General features: G+C 44.5%; 1 protein-coding gene and 3 non-coding genes across 5 annotated transcripts in view; all 4 read left to right on the plus strand.

The window, feature by feature from the left end:
• The window catches only part of CUNH15orf41 (chromosome unknown C15orf41 homolog), a 346,277-nt gene that overhangs the window by 209,574 nt on the left and 123,080 nt on the right, over positions 1-13,623 (plus strand). The window lies entirely within an intron of this gene.
• On the plus strand, positions 5,874-5,978 carry TRNAL-CAA. Its single transcript has 2 exons — positions 5,874-5,911; positions 5,933-5,978. It is a non-coding gene; the product is annotated as a tRNA-Leu (tRNA).
• On the plus strand, positions 6,345-6,416 carry TRNAE-CUC. Its single transcript has one exon. It is a non-coding gene; the product is annotated as a tRNA-Glu (tRNA).
• On the plus strand, positions 13,415-13,522 carry TRNAL-CAA. Its single transcript has 2 exons — positions 13,415-13,452; positions 13,477-13,522. It is a non-coding gene; the product is annotated as a tRNA-Leu (tRNA).

The raw sequence follows: 13,623 nt of genomic DNA on the forward strand, positions 1-13,623 counted from the left end.
AGGGACCATGCACAAGTGATTCTGTCTCTTGGTCAGGAATGACTAGGCTATGCCTAGCTTTTAAGTCAGATTAAAGATTTACAGCAGCATTTAGTTACTTAAAGATATATATGGGCTTTTATATAGGTGCATAATAAATCAGGTGCTTAACTTTCATTGACTTTTGGTGGGGGTTCAGTGGCAAAACTATATAGTCACTTTTAAACCTTCCTCAGGCATCTATCTGTGTATTTAGAGACCTAAATATCATTGTGAATCTAGCTTCAAATCCTGGTACTAGGAATATTGTAGATATAACTGAAAAGAGCTAACTGCACCTTTCTCAGAATCCTTTTCCAGAAAGGGACGGTTTGGGCAAAAACAGACAAATGTTGATGAAAAGAGCTGGTTCCTGGGCCAAGAGCCTTTAGGTACCCTGCCCTTACCAAGGGATGTAGGAAAAGGTTGGGCAAGGAGTTTATTCTTCCAGGTGCTTGCATAAGGTTGCTCTGAGCATTGCTTTATTACCAAGTTTGGTAGAAACTGGGTTCATCTACGGCAATGTAGCTCGTCGCTACAGTGACATGGCATTGGCAGGCACTAACTGTGACACTGCCACTACTGTGCAGTGGTGGTGAGCTGCAGTGTAGTAGCTCCATTGCTACTGCGCAGTAGGATCAAAAATGACCCATGTGCCGCTTGGACTGCGCAGGACTGCTGGGTACTGCTCAGTCATTTAGTACTTACTAAAGCAAGTACTAAATGGCTGCTCAGTACCAACTGCGCAGTCAGGGACATGTGTGGACGTGCCCACTCAGCCAAATGTTTTGGTTCTGACAATCCCGCCCAAGATCACTGCTCCTTGGCCTCTAGTGTTAGGCAGAAGGTCAGGCTGGATGATCGGGTTGTTCCATTCTGGCCTGAATACCTGTGCCTGGGGCTGAATCCTCCATGATTGCTCAAGTCCATCAAAATATCTCAGACTGGTCCAGTGGCAAGGCTGCACAGTTCCACAATGCAGTAAAACACTTTGGCGCTTGCTTGAATCTAAATTAGGAAGCAGTAACTTCAGCATATGAGTGAGGGTCCTGCTAGAATGAGCACTAAGTACTGTAAACACTAAGTACCTTAAATAACTAGACTCAATATCATTAGAAGGGACTTTGGAAGCAAGTCCAAATCATTCCTTGGGTGTGATATTAATCTGACTGGTAAGGATTTAAGTTTTGTACATCACTTAAACTCCTTACAGGCCACAAATAAGCATTTTAAACAACCAGTTAATCATATAGGAGTCCCCAGAGAGGTGAATCAGCTATAATCCTGTTATATTTTCAAAAAGCAATGCATGGGGCTACTTGTTTAAAAGTGATTATATTGAAATAAGGCTGAGAAGGAGTTGCAATTTAAAAAGGTCTGTCTGTGGAGCATTCTTAGAGCAACTCCAATGGGAACAGGAAGATGAGGGGAAAATGTGAAAAAATGTTTTGCCTACTTAAAAAATATCAATTTAATTTAAGCTAGAATATCCAGGGGTCAAAAAACCCATGGAAAAAAAACAGAGCAACGCACACCTGGACAGTGTGTCTTTTCAGTGTGGAGAACACATGACTGCATGGTATGTGGCGCTGCAGACACACTTGCGACACCACATACCATATGGCTGTACTTGTCCGGATGCACCCACTGATTTCAAACAGGAATCCATAGTGTTAAAAACAGTTTGACCTGTTGTGATCTTTCTGAGTTCTCTGCAACAGAAAAATTGCTTTATTATTTTTCTGCAGTCAACAAATCAGTAAAAACTGAGAGTTGGGACTGTCCAAAGGGTGCCTTCTGTCTAAAAAGGTTGAGAACCATTAGTTTATACAGATGGAGCTCCATGCAGAATTAGGATTGCATTAGGTCTACTCTTAAGAGGTTTTACTGGGACAACAATCCCAGTACACCTTAGTGTGGATGCTGCTTGTAACAGCAAAGGAATTATTTTGTTATATACTTTAAACCAGTTCCCTGAATGACTCTGGCAAAATAACAGGATTCTATTTAACTCACTACAGGACCTCAGTGTGACCTGTTTTTACCTATCGTGTGTACAGTGCACATGAAGATGCTAGATATAAGAGGCAACAAGTTGTTTAGGGCTGCAAAACCTGTCCAGGAGTTTGATGATCACCCAGTGTTTGCTAATGCTAACATGTCTTTTACTCCTTCGATTCAGACCCAGGTTCTCCAGTCTCATTCTCTTTGTACTTCTCTGAAACTGTCTGTCTTTGTTCTTAATTCAGACAAAACCAAAGTAGGGTGGTAGGAAGATGAATTGGGGATGATTGTTACTGTCCTCTGTGATGAAGACTACTTTATCCTTCCTCTTTATATATAATAGTATTCCCAAATGACAGTGGTTAACTAACACACCTCTACCGTCTCTGACTGGATTTTTATTTTAAAACAAACAAGGAAAAGTGTAAAGAAAGCTCTTAATCATAGAAGATGCTGATAAAATCCTGTTTATTACAATGCCAAGATGACCTCAATGTGTCCCCTTTCACTAACACCTCACAGGCAAACCTTTTGTTTTGAATGATGGCGGCTCTCTTGGCCCAGTCCCAAACTATCCCTGATTTCCAAGGCTGTGAAAACACTGGCTGAGCTTGTGACCATGAAGGATGTCCCAGTGAGCAGAAGACATCCCAGTGAGCAGAGGGTCCAGACTGTTATGTTCATCCAGGGGAAGTGTCTCACATAGATTCGGGGATTGCGACTTCTGATTTTTTCCTCCCAAGTGAGAAAAGTCTTTGCTGTTAATATATTCCCCATCTCTTTTATTTCTAGTGAAGAACAATCTCTCTTTCACTGATCCAGACCAATGCTCGATAGCCTTAACGGGTCAGGATACCACAAGACCACTGCTCCTTTCCAATTTTGGAAATGTCAGTACTGGTTCTGTCTTGCTCCTATTGTTCAGTCTCCCGTATGAAGAATTGCTGTTGGAGGCAGGCACTCAGTGAGGGGTGAAGGGCAGCTTTGTAGATCATCTTTCAGGGAATTATAGATCTTTAATCAGGCAAGTGTTAGAGACTCTGAGGCTGGTGTTGGATCCCCTCCTATGTCCCCTGTTGTTTTTCTTTTAAGCCCAGCCATGGTACATCTAAGGGGAACGGGAGGGATTTTTTTTTTTCTAATTAGACTTGCTATGGATGGAGGTCGTGGTGCAGTTGGCAACATTAATGTTCCCCTTCATCACTTTCTCCAGGGCGGCTTGCACTTCCAAGGTACCTATGAAAGAGCCACGTCTCTTCATTCTCTTGCGGTTGGCCTCGGTAAATACTCCACTATAGAGGTTGCACATGGAGGACTTCATCAACCCTCTGGCTTTGGCTGACATGCGCCTGTTCCCTTGCTGTAGCTGGCCCATGATTGTGGTAATGTACCTGGTGAGAGAAAGTTTCTTCCCATGGCTTCTTACTAGCTTCAGTGCTGACTTCCACCTCCTTTGGTACAGCTGGGATGTTTTCCTCTTGGGCAGACGCTTCAGCTGCTGGGATTTCTGCTTCCTTTGAATCAGGGACTTCTTCCTTCTTCTGTGGGTGGCTGCCATTGTTCCACCCTGGTCTCTGCCCTCGATTCTCAGCCTTCAATACAAGTGGCAGTCACATTAAGTGGCAAATATTCAAATGAGATACTAACTTGGTGCCCAGCGATTGGCTGGCTAGAACAATGCCCTTTCAGTTGTGTTGAAATGGCGCTCCTCACACTGGATCCCTGTAACCTGTTCTCTCCCCTGTGGGCATTGAGGAAGTTGTACTAAACAAGAAAGAAAAAAATCCAGCACCTCCCTGCCTTTCTGCCATCTGACACCACCAGGGAAGAAAAACTGCCTGTCCTGCACATCAAAGAGCAGCTCACACAAAGGAACTCTTATGGACCCAGAGCAACACACATCCACCTTCAGCTTCCTCTGTGCAAAACAAAATAGGGTGCATGTACCCAAAATCTTGCAAAGAAAGATAATTTTTTTTGCAATTTCTTAGTTGGTCTAATAAAAAGTATAATCTCTGAACCAAGCGTTTTTGAGCTTTGTATTTCTTTTTTGTCTCAGACTAACACGGCTACCCAATACATCCCTGTAACATTCCTCAGGTCTTTTGGTTCTTGGGAGGATAAGTTGGACAGGAAGGCCCCAGTAATCCATCAACTTTTGTAACATGTCTTAATAGGTCTTACTCTCCAAACTAAGCCATATAAATCAGTGCAGAAAAGGAAGACCCAGGCACTTTTTGTATTAACAGCTTTTCAAGAACTCAAAGAGGGTGGCACAGGATTGCACTTAGGTGCCTAAGTATCACTCAGGAGCCTTAGAAGTGAAATAAAGTTTGGGTCTTAGTTTGCCAGGGTGATTTTTATGATCAACAGTGGATTCCTGCTGCCCCCTAGCTGATTATTAATTGTAATATACTATTCTTATTTAAACAGAGAGTGGTGGGAGAGCATTTAATGGGTATCACAACTTTTCTGCTCTGTCCTTAGTTGACCCAGCTGTAAATGGGCATGTGATCATTTGGTCTGGGGACTCAAAGATGGATGGATGTGGTACTGCTGGCCACATCCCGTCCTGGAGTGCTGTTGGCTACAGAAAACGGTGTGCCTTAAGCATGCCAGCCCTACAGGCTGCTAGGCTCAGGGACTAGGCTCAGGGACCTTGGACTTTATTCAAATATTGTTATTTTTCTGCCATTAATAACTAGAGTTTCACTCCTCTGCATTTATTTTTTTAGTTTTATTTTTATTAGCTGTTGCTGTATATTCATTGGGTCAGCACCATTGATTTAATTGGTGCTTTACTGACTGATGCCAATTGAGAATCTGGCCGACCATTTATTACCATTATTACACTTTCTGCTCTAGGCCTTTGTCAGTTTGAGACAGATGACTGCATGTAATAAAGGCTGATCTCTCAGTGAAAGTCCTTACTGAGTTAATAATAGTAAGCATTTCACTTAGTGCTGTGTTCGAATTGTTGGGCGCTGAAAACCTGAGACACAAGCTTCTCAGTATCCTGCAACAGAAACTTCATTTAATCTTAATCTCCTTGTGGATAAAGGTTGGAAAGTAACTTGGCTTCAATCCTGAAAGGATCACTCTGGGGATTCGCACTTTCCCTGCTTCATCAGAGGAAGGTCCACCTGGGCCTACCGTGGTTAAGATGCACCATTGTCGTAGCCAAAAACACCCCAGGCAGCAGCGGTACCAGCGTCCCATCCAGACTGCTTTGACTTCCCAGTGAATGACCAGGTACACATCCGCAACTGGGTCTACTGGGGACAGTTGAAATCAGTTCAAAGCAGGGCATGCATGGTGTTACAGGCCTGATTGTTTTTTTAAAGGAAAATTTTTCATGTCCCAAGCCAGATCAATAGGCCTGAATGAATGAAGCAGCCCGGGCTCAGGGCTTCGACTCCGCAAGCTGCTTTGGCAGACTGGTGTTGCCCCTGGGGCTGGCTTCTGGCTCATGAGGAGCTGCACGCAGTAAGCGACGGATTGCACATCAACGGATTGCACATGGTGCTTAGGGACGAGGCTGCCCCTCCCAGTCCTCCACAGGCTGCTGCTCCCCTGCCCCCCGCAGCGGGAGGGGAGGGGAGGGGGTGGAAGCTGCCTCGGGGCACCCAGTTGAATGAGCAGGAAACATGATACCGCAAGCCACCAATCAGAGCTGGGGGCCTGCTCTCGAGGGGCATGGGGCTGGCTTGTGTAAACAGCAGGAAAAGGAGCAGAGCTGCTGCTCCGCTTGCACTGGACCAGGCGCTGCTGCTACCTCCCGTTGTGGGGCCTCCCTCTGTGACCCCAACCTGGGTGCAGTCATGAGGGCCGGGGGTACGTTACAAGTGTGTGTCAGGATGGCCGAGTGGTCTAAGGCGCCAGACTCAAGGCGTTGCCTTCCCCTGGGGTGTTCTGGTCTCCGTATGGAGGCGTGGGTTCAAATCCCACTCCTGACACAATTCTTTTGTGCCCCCCCCCCCCTTCCTGTTTTGAGGCAGGCAAGCTCGGGGACCCCGGAGCAGGCGGAGGGAGACATCCATCTCGGTCACAGGCTGTTCGCTGGAGGCTCAGGGGCCGCCGCCGGCCCCTTGGAAGTTGTTTTCATGTTAGCCCAGTTTAAAAGAAGTGAAGGCGGAGGGGGCTTTCTGTTGCTCTCCACCATTAGATGAGCAGCAGACATTTCTGAACCAGTAGAGGACAGGGAAGCCTCGCCTGGGGCGCCCTGCTGCTGCCCACTCCTTTCATTTCTATTTGTAAACGGAAGGAGCGCGGAGCCCGCGCCGCAGGCTTGTTGAGGCCTCTCCGTGCGCTTGGCTGCAAGCTCCCTGGTGGTCTAGTGGTTAGGATTCGGCGCTCTCACCGCCGCGGCCCGGGTTCGATTCCCGGTCAGGGAAGCTCCTTTTCTTTCCCTGCTCAAGCGGACAGGTTTTAAATAGGAAAATGTTGTTTTTTTTTCCTGTGGCGCATTATGCTCGGTATTGACATCAACGTTGCGCTGTTCTTTTCAGGAAGATCTCGTAATCCCCCACCCCCTGGCAAAGATGCAAACAACCGTAATTTAGATCGGGAGCGGGGGGAGGAGCAAGGGATTGTACACGGTGCCTTGAAGTTAATTCGTTTAACAGGCATTAATTAGCTTCATAGGCTGAGGTTCTTTGTGTAAATCTGATATTTTTTTATTAGACCAGCTCAAATACTTGGAAGAATTATTTTTTTGCAAGCTTCAGAGCTTTGCAACTTCTTTAATATCTTAGAAGTCCCCGGGGGGCTGATCGGGAAGGAGGAGGTGCAGTAGCATCCCCCACCTTGCTCCACCCAAACCTTTAAACCAATCGACACAATATCTTTTGACTATTGTTGCCTAGTTTGCTGTATTTTTAAAAGTGAATATATAATCTAGCAAATTAATTCACATCCCAATACTTTATTTTTGCTTTGAATAATATAGGGGTAGCCCCCTAGTAAATCTTCTGGTTTAACAGGAGGAAAATTTGTGTTGTAGGTGATGATGTATCATGCCACCCCTGCCAACCCTAACTCTACCCCAACCCCCCCATCCCCTTTCAAAATCCTAGATCCACCCGCGGAAGTCCCCATCATTTTTTGTTTATTATTACACTAAATATTACTTTAAATTCATTATACACATAGTAATTTTACTTTTAATAAGTATTAGTAATGAAGATGATACTGATGGTTGGTACCTACATAACATAATATCAAATGCCTTAATAAATGTACGCTCAGCTATAAAGAGGTAAGGTCATTTCACATGTTTAAGCCCCAATACTGCAAGTAAAAATACACCTGAGTAATTTTTGTGTATAAGTGAAGGTGTGGGAGCTCTTGCATTACTTCTGTGCAAAAATTACTTGCCTGTGTTTTTGGAAAACTAAAAAGTTAGTGATGCTTTTAGTAAAATTAGAGAACTTATACCAGATAGACTTCTGTTTACTTTAGTAAAATTAGATAACTTATACTTGAGAGGAGGCCCCACAGAATCAAATGTGAATAATTTTCATCGGTTTCTGATGTTACTGAATAGAGAAAGAGGCTGAGAGGATAAACAACAAGATCACTTGAATCTTTCTGTCTCTTCACTATAACATTCTCAAAATGTTGGGCTAAAGCAGGTGCTTAATGTCGTAGCCAAAATCAAAATATTTGGGGCTGCATTTTGCTCCAGGAAGGTTTGTGTTGAAATCAGTTGGTCAAAATTGGGGAGTAAGGTCCTACTGAATATGTAGTAAGGACCACTGAATCTGAACCTTCATCACCTGTAGGGTAGTTGGACCTATCTGTAACTTAATAACCAGGCATCTGAGGGGCCTGAGGAAGCAGAAATAACCTTGAGCTGTACCTGAAAAAGGTTGATAGCTGAGTGAAGATAGGTATATGCTCACAAAAGACCATGCTAGCAGGTGAAGCATGGCACACTTGTTTTGCAAATGCTATTCTCTGAAATGGATGTAATATAGCTGCCTTAGTAGTGGCTGTATCAGGACAGCTCATTGACACATGCCCAATACCATGCTAAAGCGCCTATGCTTTAACCAATTCAGGGTGTGGTGTGAGTGGGGCACGGTTCCCTGTACTCCCTATAGTGGTCCTTTGATAGGATAGACATGCCCTAAGAAGGCAGATTGTCCAAGGAATGACTGATTTAGTGCTGTTGTGCATCTTCCCAATGGCCAACACCCAGAATGAAGCCATGCTCAAAGTGTTTGATGGGCAATCTTTCTACAAGGAAGGTTTGTTCATGGTGAGGTGCTGTGATTTTGCTGACAGGTCTGGGTATTAACCAACTCTCTGACAATTGGTTCAGGGACCTAGCCACCCTTCTTCAGGGGGAAAAGTCCTGTATATAGCTAGACATGGGATACAGCTTGCTCAGCACAGGCCTGCAATCGGTTTTATGTCTTTGATGGGTTGTGGATAAGATCCTACACTCAGATATAGACTGAGATGTGTAAAAGGTAGGAAATCTGTTCCTGCAATTAGTAACTGCTTATCACAGCATTCAAAATGGAGTGAAAAGGGTTCAACTGCAGGTGAATAGCTGCTTATAACCTCTTTCTTCTGGAGAAAGTAATGGGTAAGTGGAAAAAATGTATTTGTGGTTGTGCCCTTTAGTGTGTTACTCTCTTTTGACGTCTTCGCAATGGATGACGGAGGTCTAGGCCTATGAAGTTTGCTGCTTCCCATTGGATTTTTTTGCATTCAGAATACTGGCTGTGACAATAGGGTTGCCAAGTTGGACTGAAGATATTCTGGACGATTTTTTTCCCAATGTGACATAATGTTATTAATTGTACTGTTCAACCTGTTCACAATATCCATCTCCTGGATTGCTTTCAATAGTCACAGGGAGATCGATGCCAATTCCAGTAGGGTTGTCTCTGGCCAATCTGGGAGGGTTGTCAACTCTACGTGCCAACCCTGCTATTTTTTCTGACTGGTTCTTTAGTTTCATTTTACAGGGAGAGCTTTATGAGATGCTCCCTGTATTATTGCTGCACTGATGGTGGAAAGCCTGTGATTCTTTTCAGAGCAGGCATCATCAGCATGGCAGCCAAGGTTTCATAGGCTTATTTATCCTAGTGAAGACTTCAGGGTGGGTAGAGACCTGGTCCTTATTGAGCAGATTGGATTGTATGTGAAAGCCAATTGGATACAGATCCATATTGGCAATGGTAAGGTAACACTGGAAGGAAGCAACCAAGATAAATAAAAGGGAACCATGGCCTTTTGCCCTTGATTTGTAATTGAACTTAATTCCTGGGTTATTTGACTAGACAGAGCAGAAATCAGTGACTGTTTATGTATGTACTGGATTTGCCTGCACAATAGTTGAAGTATTTAACATCTGTGCATGAATGTGTGTGTATCCTTTCAATTCCAATTGAAAGGGGAAGCTTATTTCTGGGAAGGCCTTTGCATCCCAACTACGAGATCCTTGAAAACTCACAAGCTCCATATTAAATTCTGATTCACCATACGCCCCCTTGTTATTCTCTAATGTAAAGGAAACACGTAACACTGACAAAATGTGGCCAAAATTGTATTTTATTAGACTGCCAAGATGACTTTCATTTCCATCAGGAAAGCACCTCACAATCTTTTCAGTCCATTTATTCACAGATTTTTAATCAGTCTCGATAGTTTCTCTTTTACGGTGAGAGACCCTGATTCAAGTCCCTCCCATGTTGGAATCTCTTTCGTGAAGAATAGCTGTTTTCAAGGCAGGCCCCTCACCAAAGGGGCAGCATGTAAACTTTATAATTGTCATCTGTAAGGCAGTTTCAGGTCTTGAAGAGGTCTGTCTAGCTAGTTTGTGCTCCTCTCAATTCTCCCCTCTTGGTTTTTCTTTCACCCCAGCCAGGCTGAGCTCTGGGGGAAGGGGAGGGATGGTTCTTTAATAAGACCGCCGAGAGACAGGGGCAGCTGAGTGCCTGACCCGTTTCTTTGGCATTACTTCCCGCAGAGCAGCTTGCATCTGTGTGGGGCCGATGGTGGGACGCCGAGTCTGCTTCCTCAAGCGTTCGGCCTCCATGGACACTCTTTTGTAGATGTCATTCACAAAGCTGATCATCAGCCCTTTGGCTTTGTTTGATAAGAGCTTGTTATCTCGTTTCAGCTGTTTTAGCACCTTGTTGGAGTCATACTCATTGGAGGAGCTCTTCATCCCATGGCTGCTCCTCCCCTGCTTCAGTGCTGGCTTTTGTCTTATCTGGCTCCTTTGCTTGTGCTGGGACTTCCCCTGTTTGGTCTGGTGCCTCCTCCCATAGGATTTCCGTCTCCGCGGGTTCTGGGTCTTCTTCCTTCCTCTCTGGGCAGCAGCCATTACTCAGTCCTGCTCTGCTCTGCTCAAGCCCTTGTCTGCAAATGCCACTGTCCTTCCCCCAGCTCTGCGTATATATAGTGGCGGGCATTCAAATGAGGGAACCGGCTTTGAGGCCAGTGATTGGCTGGCTGGAACAATGCCCAATTAGACCCACTGTGATGATGGCTGTGCAGACCCTTGCACCTCATAATGGGTAACCATGGGCTATGCTCCTCTATGAGACAGAGGCAGCGGTAACATGTCAGCCACAGACTGGGGTGTGTTAGATGGATAGGTTTGTTTCTCCAACTCAGCTTCCCTATTGTCTTCCAGTTCAAGTCTTTTTGGGCAGCTGGTACCAGTCTCCTCCTCACCTTTGACTCAACCGCCTAAGAAATGACTGGTACCAAGACACTGTTGTGAAAAACCCTATCAAATCAAGGCAGAAAAGCTCATAGTCTGTTTGAGACCCTTAATAAGTCTCTCGGCCTAAAAAACAGACCGAGTTCTTTGGGTAAATCTGGTATCTTTTATTGGACCAATTCAAATAGCCGAGTTGGTCTAATGAAAGATATCAGATTTACCCAAAGAACCTTGTCTGCCTATGTCCTTAGACCAACATGGCTAAAACTTATACCTTTGGTGGAAATGGGGAAGACCAGAACTGAGAGAAAAATAGACAGCCGTATTGTATTAAAAATTCCTCACCTTTTAATGTCAGAATTAATGTTATTTGCCTTTATATCTCACTCTTAAATACAGTAAAAGCTCTGTTATCCGGCATCCCCTAGGAATAGGGGATGCTGGTTAATCAAATATTCTGGTTCATCAAATGTGCACCGCCTGGTGCACTCCCCGGCTTCAGTGTGTTGGGGGACAGAGATGGGGGGCCCTGCACAGGCTGCTTTACCCTGGGCTGTGGGCTGAAGAAGTGGCAAGAACTCTGCTTGCAGCAGCGGCGAAACCTGGAAGTGGTACTTCCGGTTTCACTTTTGCCGCATCCCTTGGATGCCAGTTAAGAGAGTTTTCCGGCTAAAAAAGTGCCGGTTAACACAGCTTTCGCTGCACAAAAAAATAGAGCTTTTGACTTAGTGTCAGTGTTCAGAGAATTGGTACACAAATAATAATCCTGTGTATATGTATGTGTGTGGGTTCCTTCCTATCCAAGCAGGGGTATTAATCAAACGTTAACATAGATTTAGAGCTAATCCCTGAACAATTGCTAAAGGATGCTGCAAAACCAGCCCCTGTTGCTATTGCCCATAATTAGCATGCCAGGTTTGAGAGAAGCAGCACCTTCCTAATGTGTGGTCATACCTAGGCACACTGGAACTGCTGATTCCAGTATTATCAATCAAAAGGGCTTGATGTTGTAATAAATTGGGCCCCACCCCCAAACTCAAGAGACCAGCTTAAAAATCTCTAGTTGTTTTTCCAAAAAGAAATGTCATTTGTGTGTGTGTGTGTCTAACTTTAGGCCTCACCTTTTAAAAGTTTCTGTGTAACTCCAAGGACTAAGAGGTTTTTTAAATCAAGCCAAGATTTTTCAGTCACTGCATTCTAGCCACTGGGCTCTAAATAAATTTCTAGCAATCATGAGATCCCTGAAAAAATGTTAAGGCGTTCACAATGCTATGATCACTTTCCTGTAAGGTATTTCCTTCTTTCTCATATAGCAGTAATTTATTTTCTGAGCATTTAAGAAATGACCACACTTTCCCTTATGCCAGCATAATGAGATGCTAAACTCAGGTGGACCTGTGACCCTGTCCTTAAAGATTATAAACTATTCTAGCTTTATTCTGCTGATGACGGAAAGACATGCAGTGTCACCGCACAAAAGTCTTCAAAGGCCTCGAAAGAAAAAAACATGAAAAAGGGCAAAAGAAGAATATTCTAGCTTCCTCTACACCCCAGTAAATTCTCCATAGACATCAGTTTGGCATAAGATTTTTTTTTTTTTTATAGTTTGTGTCTGTGTATGTATACACACATGAATGCACACACATTCTCATACACACTGGGAGTGTCTATATGTGCATTTATGCCGGCTTAAATTTACTGCCCAGTAAGCAGGACTAGGCCGGCATCTACATGTGCAGGCGTTAAAGCACATTAACGCTGTGTGTGGACTGACTTGGGACTGAAAGTTAGTCCCAAGTCCATCTACGTGTACAGTGTTACTGCACGGTAAGGTTTCTACACTTGTGTTACTGCACAGTAACTAAACAGGCGTAAATTTGATACCTGCATGATGCAGGTATCAAATTTACACTCAAGCTGGCATAAGTCACCATATTTACTGTGCAATCTGGATATGCACGTGTAGATGTGCATCTGTGCTATGCAGTAATTTTGGTAAATGAACACATGTAAATGCTCACACACACCCCTAATCTATATCTATAGCTCTCTATAGATACCACCTTTCAGATACCTGCATATAGGTATAGATCTATACATACACGCAGACGCACCAGCTTGCAGACATATGTACTATGTGTGTGTATGCATGTGTGTATTTCTTTAGCCTTTTGGTTCCTGAGAAAATGTGTTATACTTCAGTCATATTTTCAAATTTTTCTCTGCCATGAAGATAGAAATTCCTCCTCATAATTCTCCTAATCACATGCCTCTAGGACTTGGGGGGCTGTCACAAGAGCTGACCACTTGGAGTCCCTCTAGGATTAATCAGCAAGGCATCCAGCAGGCTTGAAGGAGCACCAAACTGGGAAGGCAGCTTTCTACCACTGCATGCCGCTGCCTTTTCCTTGATGCCCTGATTTGGAGCCCAGCGCACTTTGCTTGCAGGCACAGCACTGGAACAACAAGGGTGGGCGGCGTAGCCCAGAGCCCCAGGTAGGTGGCAGTGTGTGTCTGAACCAACTCTGCTGGGTTGCTCCCCAGTGCAGTGGAAGCAGCTTGCTGGCTTGTCTGTACAGTCTGCCTTCCTTTTAAGCTCAAACACACAGGAATGGGAACTAGATCTAGTTCAGAACACATCTGCAACTGTTCAACCAGCACAGAAGTTAAAGTAGGTGTATCTAGGGTGAAACAAGTCACACACATGTCAGGATGGCCGAGTGGTCTAAGGCGCCAGACTCAAGGCTCTGTCTTCCCTCTTCTGGGTGTTCTGGTCTCCATATGGAGGCGTGGGTTCAAATCCCACTTCTGACATGTCTTTTCTCCCCTCCACTTCCCTTTATTAAACAGACCGTCACCATTTTCTCTTTCAGGAAGGAAACACTAGTTACACTGCAGCAAACCCAGGGGAACAC

Source organism: Gavialis gangeticus, unplaced genomic scaffold, assembly GCF_001723915.1.
Source record: "Gavialis gangeticus isolate Ggan-Ray unplaced genomic scaffold, GavGan_comp1, whole genome shotgun sequence".
In the NCBI taxonomy this organism is placed as follows: domain Eukaryota; kingdom Metazoa; phylum Chordata; order Crocodylia; family Gavialidae; genus Gavialis; species Gavialis gangeticus.